The 13544-nt window shown below is 35.6% G+C and overlaps 1 pseudogene across 1 annotated transcript in view; it reads right to left on the bottom strand.

Annotated features, from left to right (window-relative positions):
- Positions 1 to 3890: 3890 nt before the first annotated feature.
- Positions 3891 to 13544, bottom strand: part of LOC149213862 (uncharacterized) — a 61076-nt pseudogene continuing 51422 nt past the window's right edge. Inside the window, exons 6-12 of the transcript XR_016250050.1 lie at positions 6610 to 7197; positions 5880 to 6260; positions 5549 to 5624; positions 5373 to 5436; positions 5041 to 5173; positions 4492 to 4605; positions 3891 to 4125 (exon numbers count right to left, since the gene is read on the bottom strand). The product of XR_016250050.1 is annotated as an uncharacterized LOC149213862 (transcript). The remainder of the gene's footprint in view (positions 4126 to 4491; positions 4606 to 5040; positions 5174 to 5372; positions 5437 to 5548; positions 5625 to 5879; positions 6261 to 6609; positions 7198 to 13544) is intronic.

Genomic DNA, 13544 nt, shown 5'->3' on the forward strand with positions numbered 1-13544 from the left:
ATTTATCTGTACAACCCCATAACCCATGTGTGATTCGTTTAGTCAAAAAGCTAACTTATGTTTGTAGTCACCATCATGTCATTAGTAATCATAGCAGAATATTATTTTGGACTTTAAATTTTAGCATTGATACGATGCAATCAATCAAACCAGAGGTCATTGACTCATCACATATAGGTACATCCAAGTGGTATCCTGCCACACTCAATAATCATTAGTAATATTTGTTCATAATGTTAGTCATTGATATAATTGTGTACACTAAATTATTATCATGACATAGTCATCAACATAATCTCTAACTTCAAGTAGGAAACTACTCCTTAGAATATGTAAACAAGATATCATAATGAATTCATCACAGTCATTATCATCATAACATCAAACTAGCATATCACAATTATTATAACATCCACTAATAGTGAAATTTAAATAACCAGGTCCTCGACTTAAGGTCCTCAAAGAATAATGTATGAGCCTTGAGGTTATATCAAGACTAATATAATTTCAATGTCAATCAACTAGAGAAAGTCACTATAGAAAATATGGATTTATTTCCTCAAGAATAAATCTAAAGTCTTTAACAAATTCAAAAAATTTAAGGCTCTTGTGATAATTTTGTAGAGAAGAAAATTAAGGTGATGAGGATAGATAATGGTGGAGAATTATGCTGGAAAGAATTCAAATAATTCTATAAGAAGTGTGATATAACAAGGCATAAGACTATCCAATACACACCTCAACAGAATGGAGTTGTAGAAAGAATTAATAGGATGTTGATGAAAAAAGCAGAGAGCACGCTATGTGGTATTGGGTTAGGCCAGTAATTCTAGGCAGAGGCAATGGAAATTACATGTTACATGATAAATATATCAACATATTTAGCATTGGATGATAAGACTCCACATGAGGTTATATGAACTAATAACAAACCTCTCTTAAACATCTCAGTGTATTTGGTTGTGATGTTTATGTACATGTTCCAAAGCAGAATAGAAGTAAGCTAGATAAGAAAGTTGAAAAGTGTATCTTTATTTAATATAAAGATGACATGAAAGGTTATAAGCTTTGGAACCTAGAAACTAAGAAGGTAGAGTATAGTTGAGATGTAGTATTTAGAGAAGTGAAAATATTGTCAAACAAGAAGTCCTACTAAGGGAAAAGGAACTAGAAAATATGGAGTTTGAATTAAAGGAAGATGAATCAAACTCAAAAGAATGACAACAAGAATAAGAAGATCCACACACTCTGATGTTGAAGATTTCAATTCAAGAAACAAGATAACTAGAAAGGTATGTTCCACCTAATTTCCATTCAATTATTATTATTATTATTATTATTATTGATGATGATCCTAGAATTATTAGAGAGGTAGTGGATTTAAAAAATGGCAAACTATGGAAAAAAACCATGGTTGAATAAATGGCATTATTGAAGAAGAATGAGGCTTGAGATCTAGTAGAGTTGTCAGACCACAAGAAACCTCACTAGCAACAAATGAATGTTTAAGAAGAATTTGAATGTAGAAGGCAGATTGGAGAAATACAGATCTTGGTTAGTAGAGAAAGGTTATTCCTAAGTTGAGGGAATTAAATTTGGTGAAATTTTTTCTCCTATTGCCAAGTTAGCTTCTATCAGATTTCATTTCTATGTTGTTATTGCCTTTTATTTTGATGGACGTAAAAACAACATTCCTACATGAGGATTTGGATGAAGAAATTTTGTATGAAGCAACCAGAAGCATTTACAATGAAGAGAAATAAAGAGTTGGTGTGCAAGTTAAAACTGCCCCTCTATGGGTTAAAGCAATCACCAAAGATGTATAAAGAAATTGATACTTATATATTAGGACGTGGCTTCACAAGGAGCAAAGTGGATCATTATGTATATTTCAAATTATTTGGTAATCATCTTATTTATTTGGGCTTATATGTGGATGTTCTATTGTTGATTGAAAATGACAAGGAAATCATCCACGAAGTGAAAACTTAGTTGTCCTCTAGATTTGACATTAAGGATATTGGTGCTGCAAATTTCATTTTGGACATGGAAATTAGAAGAAATCAAACAAACAAGTAACTCTAGTTAAATCAAAGGAAGTATCTCGAAGCAATATTGCAACAGTTTAATATATAGAAATGTAAACCGATAAAGGTGCCTATTTTTGTAGGTATAAAGTTATCTCTAGATGATGTCCCAAGACACGCGAAAAGGAAGAGGACATTTCTCGTGTTCCATATGCCAATGGAGTTGGAAGTTTGATGTGTGGAATGGTTTGTACTAGTCCAAAGATTGGTGGGAACATTGAGCATATATATGTCGAAAATAGGGAATGAACATTGGACAATAGTAAAAAAGGTTTTCAAGTATTTATGTGAGAATATTAGCTATGGGTTTTGCTACCAAAGAATACCGAAATTGGGTATAGTGTTGGACGTACATGGCTTCGTTGATGTAGATAGGGCTAGAGATCTGGATCGTAGATGATCTACAAGTGGCTATGTTTTTAACCTCTTTGGAAGAACTATCAGTTGGATAGACAAGAAACAATCTATAGCACTTAACTACATAAGTTGAATACATGACAACCACTCATGCAAGCAAGGAAGCAATATGGTTATAAAGATTGTGTTCAAGTATTAAGTTAGTACAACCAATTTTAAGGATAGATTATGACAGACAAATTGAAATCTTCTTAGAAAAAAACCCAGTGTATCATTCTAAGACAACATACTAATGCTCAATATCACTTTGTGAAAGATATGATTGAAGAAGAAAAAAGTGTTGTTGGTGAAGACTAACACTTTGAATTTTTACAGATTCATTAATAAACTTTGTGGGCACTAGAAAGTTCTCTTGATGTAGAAAATAATGGGCATTATTTTACCAATTCCATTGGTAAAATACGATTAGTTGGTAGAAGAATTGTATTAAAGACAAGGGAAAGAAATCTCTTAATTTTGAGAATTATATTAAAGTATTAAAGGTATGGGAAAAAATATGTTAATTTTTTCAATTATTGTTGTTTATTGTGTAAGACTTTCTTTCACCAATTTCATTGGTAAAGTAAGATAAATAGACATATTTTTTGAGAACCCAACAAGTAATAAGATTTTACTATAGATCCAAAATGTTTTCCATGTTTCTTGTAGGATTCAAAATTCTATGATTGAGATGTAAATTTTTATTAACCCAATACACACTCAAGTAGTAAGATTTCTATGTGCATTAAAAAAACCTTTCCATGTTCTATATACGATTCAAAATTCTCCAAAATTCAATGATTAAAATGTAAATATTTATTAACCCATAATCAAGTGAAATAAAATAAAATAAAAACAAAAACTTAAAAATTTCCGTTCCATATTCTATATAATGTGGGATCCAAAATTCTATAGTTAGAATGTAAATTTTTATGAGTCTAATACAAAACTGGGTAATAATTGATTTCCATATAGATTTAAAAAAAAAATCGTGTAAAATCCAAAATGCTAATTCCATGATTAAGGCATAAACTTGACTTGACTTTAAACATACATACCAAATATGTAAAGGGAGAAGAATACTACTCTATAATAAATTAGAGCATAAAACTTATATCTATGAGAAAAACTTCCACTCAATTCAAATACATCTCAATATACTAAAGGACACTGAGTATACAAATATTGACTCTATTAATCTCTATATATACTTTTATAAGTATGATTCATTGTTCATGTAACACATTTATTACAGATTTAATACTATATGACTATATTGAAGACTGTACACTTTGACATTTTGCCAATGTATCAGTCATCTCCAGTCCTCTCCCTGAAAAAATACATTTATTATTCATAAGCACCTGTTTTTAGTTTAGCACCTTAAGAAGCCCTTTAAATCTTTTGCTAAGTAATATTTTTTGAACCTAAAAATATTGAAATCTATGTCGATATATTGGATATAAATTCGATAATAATTGGGATGACAATTGTGTGACAATGTCGAAGTCACAAAGAATAATTCCTCGTTCATCTGTTGTAATATCAGTTCCAGCAGCAACTTCAAGCACTTTGGCTAGTCAATCCATGGTGCACCGACCACTTTGGCCATGAATGCATATTTGTCCGCCTCTTCGTCAATCTGCAGTTGGAAAAAGTGTTATATTCAGTATGAAACGGACATTTCTGCAACGTACAATACGCATGCACAGAGTAAGTCGAGTTCTAATCCTTGTCCAGAACACAATGTGATTGTCAGGTGTAGAATAGAAAATAAGCTTTGAAAATCAGAACCATGCACAGAGTAAATCGAGTTCTAATCCGTGTCCGGAACACAATGTGATTGTCAGGTGTAGAATAGAAAATAAGCTTTGAAAATCGGAACTTTACAAACAATTAGACACACTCAGCTAGCTGTCTACAGATTTTATTTCTTACAAGAATATCAGCGAAATCACTGGAACCTGCATATAAAGAAAAAGCATATTAGGGAAAAATAATATCTCACCACTTTTTGGGTTGGCTTTCCTGCACCATGGCCAGATTTGGTATCAATTCGGCCAATAATGGGGTTGGTCTGTGGGCTATTCTCCAGGCTTTTACATAGAACATATTGCATCGTCTATATAAAGAAGTTCAAAATCGATATAAACAAATTAGCAATGATTTTAAAATAATTTATCGATATAAACAAATCAGCAATGAATTTAAACTTTTAAATTATAATAAACTACAGAGTTTTTTCTATGTAGTTCACTGTTCACACATGTATTCACTTGAAGGGTCGCTTCTTGTCAGCTGAACCACATGAAACTTCTTAGTAACAAAAGTGCTTTAACTAAAAACTCAAACAATTGAACTAACTTTCAAAGCTAATAAAACACGCATTATGTCAAATCTAATAAAACACGCATTATGTTAAGTCTATTTGTGAAAATAAAGGCGCAAAAGAGCAACCAATGATTTGTGCATCAATAGTTGCCTATAAGCTTGAACATTCAAATATCAAATATTCGTTAACATTTAATGCAGAGACAGAACCATATGAAGTACTCACTGCTAGGAGTTTCAAAGAGTGGAGTGGCACAACACGGTCATCATGATCTGCTGTCAATAACATTGTAGCAGGATACTGTAAATTCTGTCGGAGTTTGTCCCAGGGTCTCTTTACATTATGCAATGGTGAGTATCTGTAGCAATGAAGAATGTGTTATACGAACAGTTGATCATGTCTTTGGCAAAAAGAGGGAACTTCATATAAGCTAACGTAGCACATTTTGAACAAGCAATTTATCTTCATTTCAGATTACTAACAGTTTGAAAATTATTTAAATTTTAGACACTCTGTTACGTATTACTTTGAGAGACAGGCTCCATTTGTCTTCTTACTTAATCAGCCAATGAAATTCTTCTTCCTTTTCTGAAGAACCATAATCAATAGTCCATGCATGGCCTGTAGATTTCAGCACAACTTCCATCATCAGTTGCCCTGCAGGTGCCTACATCTAGAGATTGCCCTAACCAGAGGGAGATAAGTGGTTGAATATTATCATAGTAAAACTTACCAACAGTAAACTTATGAAAACGCAACATGTCCATGACACCCACATCAGCCAGTGTGCAACCAAATAGGTCAGGTCTCTGTTTAAATGCAGAATTAACAATCAAAAGCTCTTTTCACCGAAAAATGATCTGCTAAATCCTCTACATATTCCTTTTTTGATGAGTTTTGCAAAAAACAATAGAGTCATAAGCATTTTCTTCGGGAGAATATAAACAACTTTTTCGATCGGATTCTACTTTGAAACGAAAGGAGAGGAAGGATTGAAGCAAGCAACTGGTTTATACATGACCTTTATTTAACCATGCATCTTATTATCCAATATATGGAGATACCTGATTTGTGCAAGCTGCAACAAGAAGTCCACCGTTACTGCATCCTTCAATACATAACTTTTTAGGTTGTGTCTACCCCTCTGACACAAGGAACTCGGCGGCAGATATGAAATCATCAAAGCAATTTTGTTTTTTAGCAAGAGAACCTGCTTTATGCCATTCTTCTCCGTATTCACCGCCACCACGAATATTTGCAATTGCAAAAACTGCCCCTAGATGTCTTGAAATGACAACGCGAGCAATGTTGAAGCGTGGGGTAACGCTATAGTTAAAGCCCCCATAACCATATAATAGAGCTGGATGAGAACCATCAAGAGCAATGTCTTTCTTGGATACAATGAACATTGGTATCTGAGTTCGATCTTTGCTGGTTATGAAAACCTGACATTGACATATCAGTAACAATATTATGTTAGAATCAGTCACATCAGTAGTCAATCCAGATGTACTGAATAATATTGCCCATTAGTATTAAGTATTCCAATTGAATAATACCATCATTATCATTTCAACTGAGTGAGGAGAATAGAAACATATATCTTGTAGCAGAGAAATAATTTGAAATTTTTTATTTATTGGAATGCACTTTTAGTAAAGTAAATTCTAATGTGAAACGCCTTTGATTTTACAATCAGATTACTTGTTCAAAACATTCAATAGAGAATATTTTCTGCCTAAAGATAGCCAGGGAAAAATTTGTAGAAGCAAAAAATAGTAAAAAAACCTTTACCTGTTTAGCTTCAAACTCTGTCTGATCAAAGCCTGGGATAACAGTCTCTCTAAAAACTACTAGCTCTGGTTTTTCGACATCTAGGTTGCATCGATAGATAATTGCAGGGGTAAGAAATCTTGTAAAACCAATAAATACCTCCTTGTCTTTACGCCTTCCTGATATTCTATAAACTGACCCAATATCTATTGGCAAATTATGAAGCAAATTTCCTGATTGCAAGTCTCGTATTTGCAAAACAGACTTGACATCGCTTAAATAGCTTAATAAAAGTTTATTTCCATTGACACAACAAGCTGATTCAAGCACGTCCTTGTCAGATTCTCCGATAACGTCACCCCAAGCTTCTGGCTGCATAAGGTCTACACGAACCAATTTAAACCTAGGGGCATTTTTATTTGTTCGAAAAGTGAACAAAGCACCATCATTTGCAACAAGATCATACTGTGCTTCAAAGTTGTCAACAAGTTTTTGGAAAGGAAGCATCTCTCGGCTGCCTTTGAAACCTTCCAGACCTTGAGGAAGAGCGTCAAGATCACAGTAAAAGAGCCTCGTTCCAAAGGCTTCTCGAATAAATAAAAGAACATACTGCCACAAAGAAAACACTTAACTGTATAAGACCAGATGAAAAACCTGCCATGGCACTATAGATGTTTCATAAAAAAAAAAAATTATCATTTTGTTCTTCTGGAACATATAATTATAGACGTTTCTTACAAGAAAATCAACATTCTGTTTTAGTGTTTTAAAACCAGATGGCATAAAACAAAAATTCAACACAAATGTTTGACATGCTATATTTTTCAAATAAGATAAATCCACCAAAGCCACATAAAGTTATTTTGGCAGTCATGAGTTGTAGATGAATTGCATTGAGTGCAAAGCATATGGAATGTGCAATGTATCAAAGTATATTGTAAGGTGGATTAAAAAGCTCCATGTAGGAATATTGTTGAGTATGTCCCATTATCAGCCAAATATTCTTCCTCTCAAAGTTGAAAAGTTGTTTATTAAAATTTTTATAAATTCATCAACTAATTTTAGATAGATATCCAAAATTCCAAAGTGATTTTTGGCAATAACTTTTTAAATTAGATAAAATAATATTGAATATAAGCACTACTTACACCCACAAATTGGGGCCAAAAAAATGGTTGTCAACAAAGTTTTGACTATTAAGGCTATACACCAAGGAAACAAAATAAAAGTGTAGAAAAGGTTGTATTTAGGTCAAAATTTGTGAAATATTAGCTACTAACCATCTACAAAAATGTCTCATTTATGTTGGGTATGTGTTATATTCTTTGCACAACTAGCTTCAGGTGTTGTTACGTTGCACCAAGTGCAACAGGAGGGTTCCAAGGGGGTGGCAGCCCCCCTATTGGGGGGTTTGCAGGGGGGCTATGATCAATCAATTTGGTGGTTAGTCTCAATGTGTAGTCTATGAAATCCAACTCTGAATTGTCCCAAGTGGATCCAAAGGGCATGCATCCAATCGAAAAACATGTAATGGGATCAGATAATAAGTCCATCACACATCACCATGAAGTGCTCAACATAGAAGGTTGTATTTGGATGTAACCCTCTCTAAAGTTTTATCCAAGTGACTTGTATATAATATATATCTTATGTAGATATCTTCTTGAATGATTGTATTCATCTCTTGTTTAGTTGGTAAAAGGTGACCACACGCACACAGGGAATATTGAAATGAAGGAAGCTAGTCTACCATAACACAAATGGAAGCAAAGAGATCTGAGACTCCAACGTACCTGTTAGAACTCCAAGAAGCTCTCCTAGGTTGTAGCTCGGAGATGCCTAGTAACATATAAATCTTCAATATCGTTCTCAGAACTATTGGAATGGATGATGGTTTGGATCAAGTCAGATGACTATTTCAACTCTGTTTTCACTCTAGACATGCATGAACACCCTCAACTTGACAAGGCTTTAGACCAATAATGCTCAATATTTTATAGATTCAATGGATAGATGGAGAATATTGATTGTACCAGCAGATGCATACATAAACACATATGAATGGCTAGCTACAGAAAGTAAATGAAGCTTACAAATCTAATTTATCAACGCAGAGATAAGACGATAGTTATTTGGCATTAGGCACAGAAGAAAACATGAATAACCTATTCAAGTGCAAGCTTAGAACAGAGGAGGAAATGTAACAACAAAAGAAGCTTATATTACTGGAATGAAAATGAGACGTTGCGAGGAACAGAGTATCCACAGTCCCCAAAAGTTGAACCTCTATTCCCTCCAACTTTCAGCCATTTATAGGCCTTTTACAATACTTCTCGAACTCTTTGAGGCTCGAGATGTCTTAATCTATCCCCTCTATATTCTAACTACTTTGATGCCATAATTAGACAAACATGAGTCAGAGGGCTCTTTTCTAACAACATAGTAACCGAATTCTGGTAATTTTGTTACGTTGTCAGGTGGCTTGCTCTTGCCAGCAACATTCCATGACCATTTCTGTTGGTTTGGTTGCATTGTGCTATTGTTTTTCCCCTTTTCGGCTTTCTATCTCCTAGCTTCTGTCCGCTCGAATCCCTCTTTTAGCATTAAATAATCATTGCATAATGCATAATGGGGAGGTGGCCACCTATTCTACAGCGTAAGAGTGCATCGGGGCTTAAGATTCCTTCAGAAACAGTCGTTCTCTGTTTACACAGAGAACGCTATAAAACATGGGAAAATCCGCAGAGAACACTGTTCACCAGATTTGAAATTTTCATAACCATGCTTCATATCCTATCGGTTTCACCTGGCATCGTTATCGCAAGTCGCTTCGGCCCTGTTCCTTTGTATTTCATTAAATAACGAAAATATGCAGAATACATAGAAAAATGCCTTTCGGCGGATCTCAAATCTTATAAAATAATGGTTATATTCCCATCGGGTTCGGTCAATCGCATCGCATATATGTATATGCATATAGCCCCGCTCCATTGTGTTTGTCGATTGCGATTCTGCGATGCAATGTGGGCCGTCGATCTGCGCGCTTGATCAACAGTCCATGTTGACTGTGTTGATCTCCATCACAAGTTCCATATAGTCTACGCTGATATCCATCGACTGCCACCGCCGATTACGATCTACCGATCAGATATGGACCGTTGATCGACCAGATTTGACGGCTACTGTGCATTTCATTGTTCAGACCTTCAATACTTTGTTTTTCACTATTTTTCATGTGTTTTTGCCTCTTAATAGTGTTTTTCCGCCATTTTAAGGGCTCTTCTCATGTGATTGTTTTGATCTTTTGAATGACTTTTAAATACTTAGAGAGTTCTTGGATCCATCTGGATCAGCACCTCAGGGCTAACACGACTTATGGCCAAAGCTGAGCAAGAGGAGACGTGGACGTCGAAGCTAAAACATGGGACATTTCCGCTAAAAATAGCAGCACTGCACCTCAGGGGCTAACACTGGCTCCTTCTGGGGATGAAAGCCTCCCTGTGAGGTTTCAAGAACTGCAGACTACTGCCTTTCTAGTAACAACCAAAACAAACTTATTCCCTAGTGTTCCATTGGGCATGGAGTTTATTTGCATGGAAAACAAAAACTGAAAAAACCTTTTACAATATTACGACCTTAAAGCCTCATATGAAGTAAAGTTCCAAAAACCACCCACTGATTGGGCCATCAAAAACACCTTCCCCCTCCAAATTGTGCAGAATGAAAGTATTGTTCATCTGAACTTGAGCAATGAAAAATGGTCTCGTCCATAAGGCATAAAATTTACCATGGTTGCCCTTCTTTTCCTTCAATGCATCCCATTTGAGAACCCAATCACCAACCTGAAAACTGCCCATTTTTGCCTTCCTATCAAAGGTTTCTTTGATCTTCTTCTGATGAATTCTTTACTTCTCAACTAGTTGTTCTCTGATCTGTTGTAATTCAACCAAGTTACTCATTCTCCTCGCCATGTCGTTCTCTTCATCCTGTTCTTCTTGCAAGAATTTGGCCACAGGGAGAATCAGCTGGATAGAAAAAACAGCATTAGCGCCATAAGCTAGCTTAAATGGACTACTTCCTATGGACTTCTTGTTGGTAACTCTGTCAGCCCATAGTGCAAACTTCAACTTGGAATCCCAGCTCTTTTTGTTGTCCTCCAACAGTTTTTTGATTTCCTTTTCAATTAAAGGCAATAAGAGAGGGCTAATAGGTCTTAATTTCTTCTTAAAAGGGATGGTGTTCTTCTCCACTGGAATATTATGTTGAATGATGTTGGTGTCATAGGTCTTAAGATCACTGTACTCCCAAGCAAAAATATCAGCAAATTGTTTCACCAGGGTGCAATACTCGAAATTTTTGGCAGAAGACAAGTGAGTGGACAAATTTATGTACTTTGGATGGGCTGGACTCCCTACATTATGTCTATGAACAACATTCTCATTTCCTTTTTGATCAGGCTTATAAAGTACAACATTATGATCAAACAACTTCTCTAAGGACACCAATCCTTTGGATATATGGTTACTAGGAAGCTGAACAATGTTATCCTGACAGATCTCGTCCTTTAGCTTGGACTGGTTGTATTGTTCAATGGTTTCGTTTTCTTGGTCAATGTGGATTTCAGCAAATTCATCAAAGACTTGTAAAAACCTATTAATTTCATCATCAACTTCAAAAACTTTCCAGTATTTGACATTGCTAGGCAGAGATGGTCTATATTTCACCTAAACTTCATAAGCCAATTCAGGAGGCAAAGGAGGAATAAACGTGCTAGCAGACACAACAAGAGAATCAACAAGATGGTGGTGAGCTCCAATATTGTAGCAATGATGCTGCAACTCCTGGGACTCCCTACTTTACTTTTATCAACCCGGTAGTTCGTAACAAACTTGGAAGCCATGGTACTATATGCACAAGTACTAGCTCTTACTGTAGGCTGTCACTTGATCAACTGGCACAAGTTCGCTAGAAGCTCAAGCCAAATTCTATGAGTTTCCAGAAGAAGCTTTTAACTGTGATGGAAGGAAGCTAACTCAAAAGAGGCTAGTCTACTTGCAGAAAGAAGATGAAAGCTGAAAGGAAACGCAAACACTAGCAAACCCTAGTTTTATTGACGAACATTACTTGTGCAAGAAAAGAGATGTAAACTACTGAACTGGATGCCATTGACTCTTGAAAAGGTAAAATGCATGTGTTTAAGCTACTACTGAAGGAAAATATGGGAAAATCATCTTTTTGTATTTTTGAGCAATTTTATGCAGAATTATTATGCATGTGTTTTAGCTATTTGTGATTATGCAGAGGTTTATTGGTGAAAGGAAATGGAGTGGGTGTTTTTAGGAGGTTCAGAAGGTGTGGAGAGGACCTAAGGAGTCCCTAGCACCCTTTTGGAGTTTTCCACCGTAATCGGACTTCGAAAAATCACTCGCATGAACTTCTACAGGAGGCTACAGGGGATCTATAGGAAATTCTACAGGAAGTTCTACAGGAACAGGCCGAAAGTGGTTTTTAGAGGGTTGAAGGTGGAAAAATGATGGGAAAGTGGAAATGAAGGATGGATAGAGATGTTAATGGGTCTAGGACCTGGTGAATGAAGCTCAGGAGTGAAGAAGATGGTTGGATTTGTTCAAAGGTGAAGGAAGCAATGTTGCACAAAAATGTAGAAATTAGGGCAAGTTGGGAAAGTGTGGCGAATGAGTGAAGGAAATATTGAGAGAGGGGATGGAGCAGGTTGTATGATGGAGGAAGGATAGGCTGAAGTGTCTTACAAGTGTTCTGCACACTTCTTTCCAAAACTAACCCAAGCAAAACTAAGAAAACAAAGTTTTATCTATTTTGACCTAATTCTGACCTAGAAACCAGAAAAGTGATGAACAAAAATTTATAGACAAGAATTTATGCAAGAAAGCGATGGAAACTGAGCAAGAATAGATCTAAGCATGAAATCACAACTGATATCAACTTTTCCAACTCAAAATCTAACACTAGTAATTGCATTGGACGGCAAAAACAGTGTTTTTGTGGTAGCAAATGTACCTTGGTCTCAATTCATGGTCCCAAGGAGGGAGAAAGGAGATCAAGGACTGCTTGGTAGCCTTTTTGTGGATCTTTTCTCTTATCAAGCTGTCAAATCAACCTGAAGCAAGAACAACTATCTTAATCATCAAACAACCTAAGTAACAAAGCAAGATTTAACCTAAATAACAGAAATTATTCTATGAATGCAATAAAAACACATAGACGTACATAAAGGAGGTACTGGGCACTTGGGTTGGGCCCAACCCTAAGAGCTACAGCCCCCTAGGAAATATCAGAACTGGTCCAAATCTGGATTCATTTTCATTGATAAAAAAAAATAATAGTTACATCACAAAACTGTCTGCAAGAAGAAGCTCGAAAATGAGTTGATTACAAGGTTGCACTAAAGTGCAAAAATAGACTATCAAATGGCTAAACTACTAAGGCTTGAAGCCTTCCTATTTATGCAAGTGAGGACTCCCAACAGTCCTCCTAAACTTTAGGAGCTTGGCTGCCCAAAACTGCAGATAACAGCCACTTCACTAGACTTGCTCGGCTGCCCCTTGAAATCATCTTTGGTGGGCTGTTGAACTCCGAGCTATTGGTGGAGAACTCAAGGAAGGGGTCATTTAGTGTAGGAGACACCCTTCCTATAAATCCTCAGCCTTGTTTCTTCAAATTTGGCTGCCAATCTGCTCATAAATGCCTGGTCTTGGTCCAAAAATGTCCAAAAATCTGCAATAAACATGTATTAGACTTTGTGGTAAAGTGACTATTCCCATTCACTCAATTAACATAAATATATTCAAAAGCATGCATAAAAATATGGAGAATGGTGGATTAAATGAGAATAATAGGCAAAATGAGCCCATATACTTACCCATTTCCGGGGTTGATCATCACCCCCCTGCTGAATGTGTTGCTCATACTCTAAGCAA

The sequence above is a fragment of the Pinus tabuliformis genome, chromosome 1_1 (assembly GCF_031772625.1).
Source record: "Pinus tabuliformis cultivar Carrire ecotype Pingquan chromosome 1_1, CPIR1, whole genome shotgun sequence".
Lineage (NCBI taxonomy): Eukaryota > Viridiplantae > Streptophyta > Pinopsida > Pinales > Pinaceae > Pinus > Pinus tabuliformis.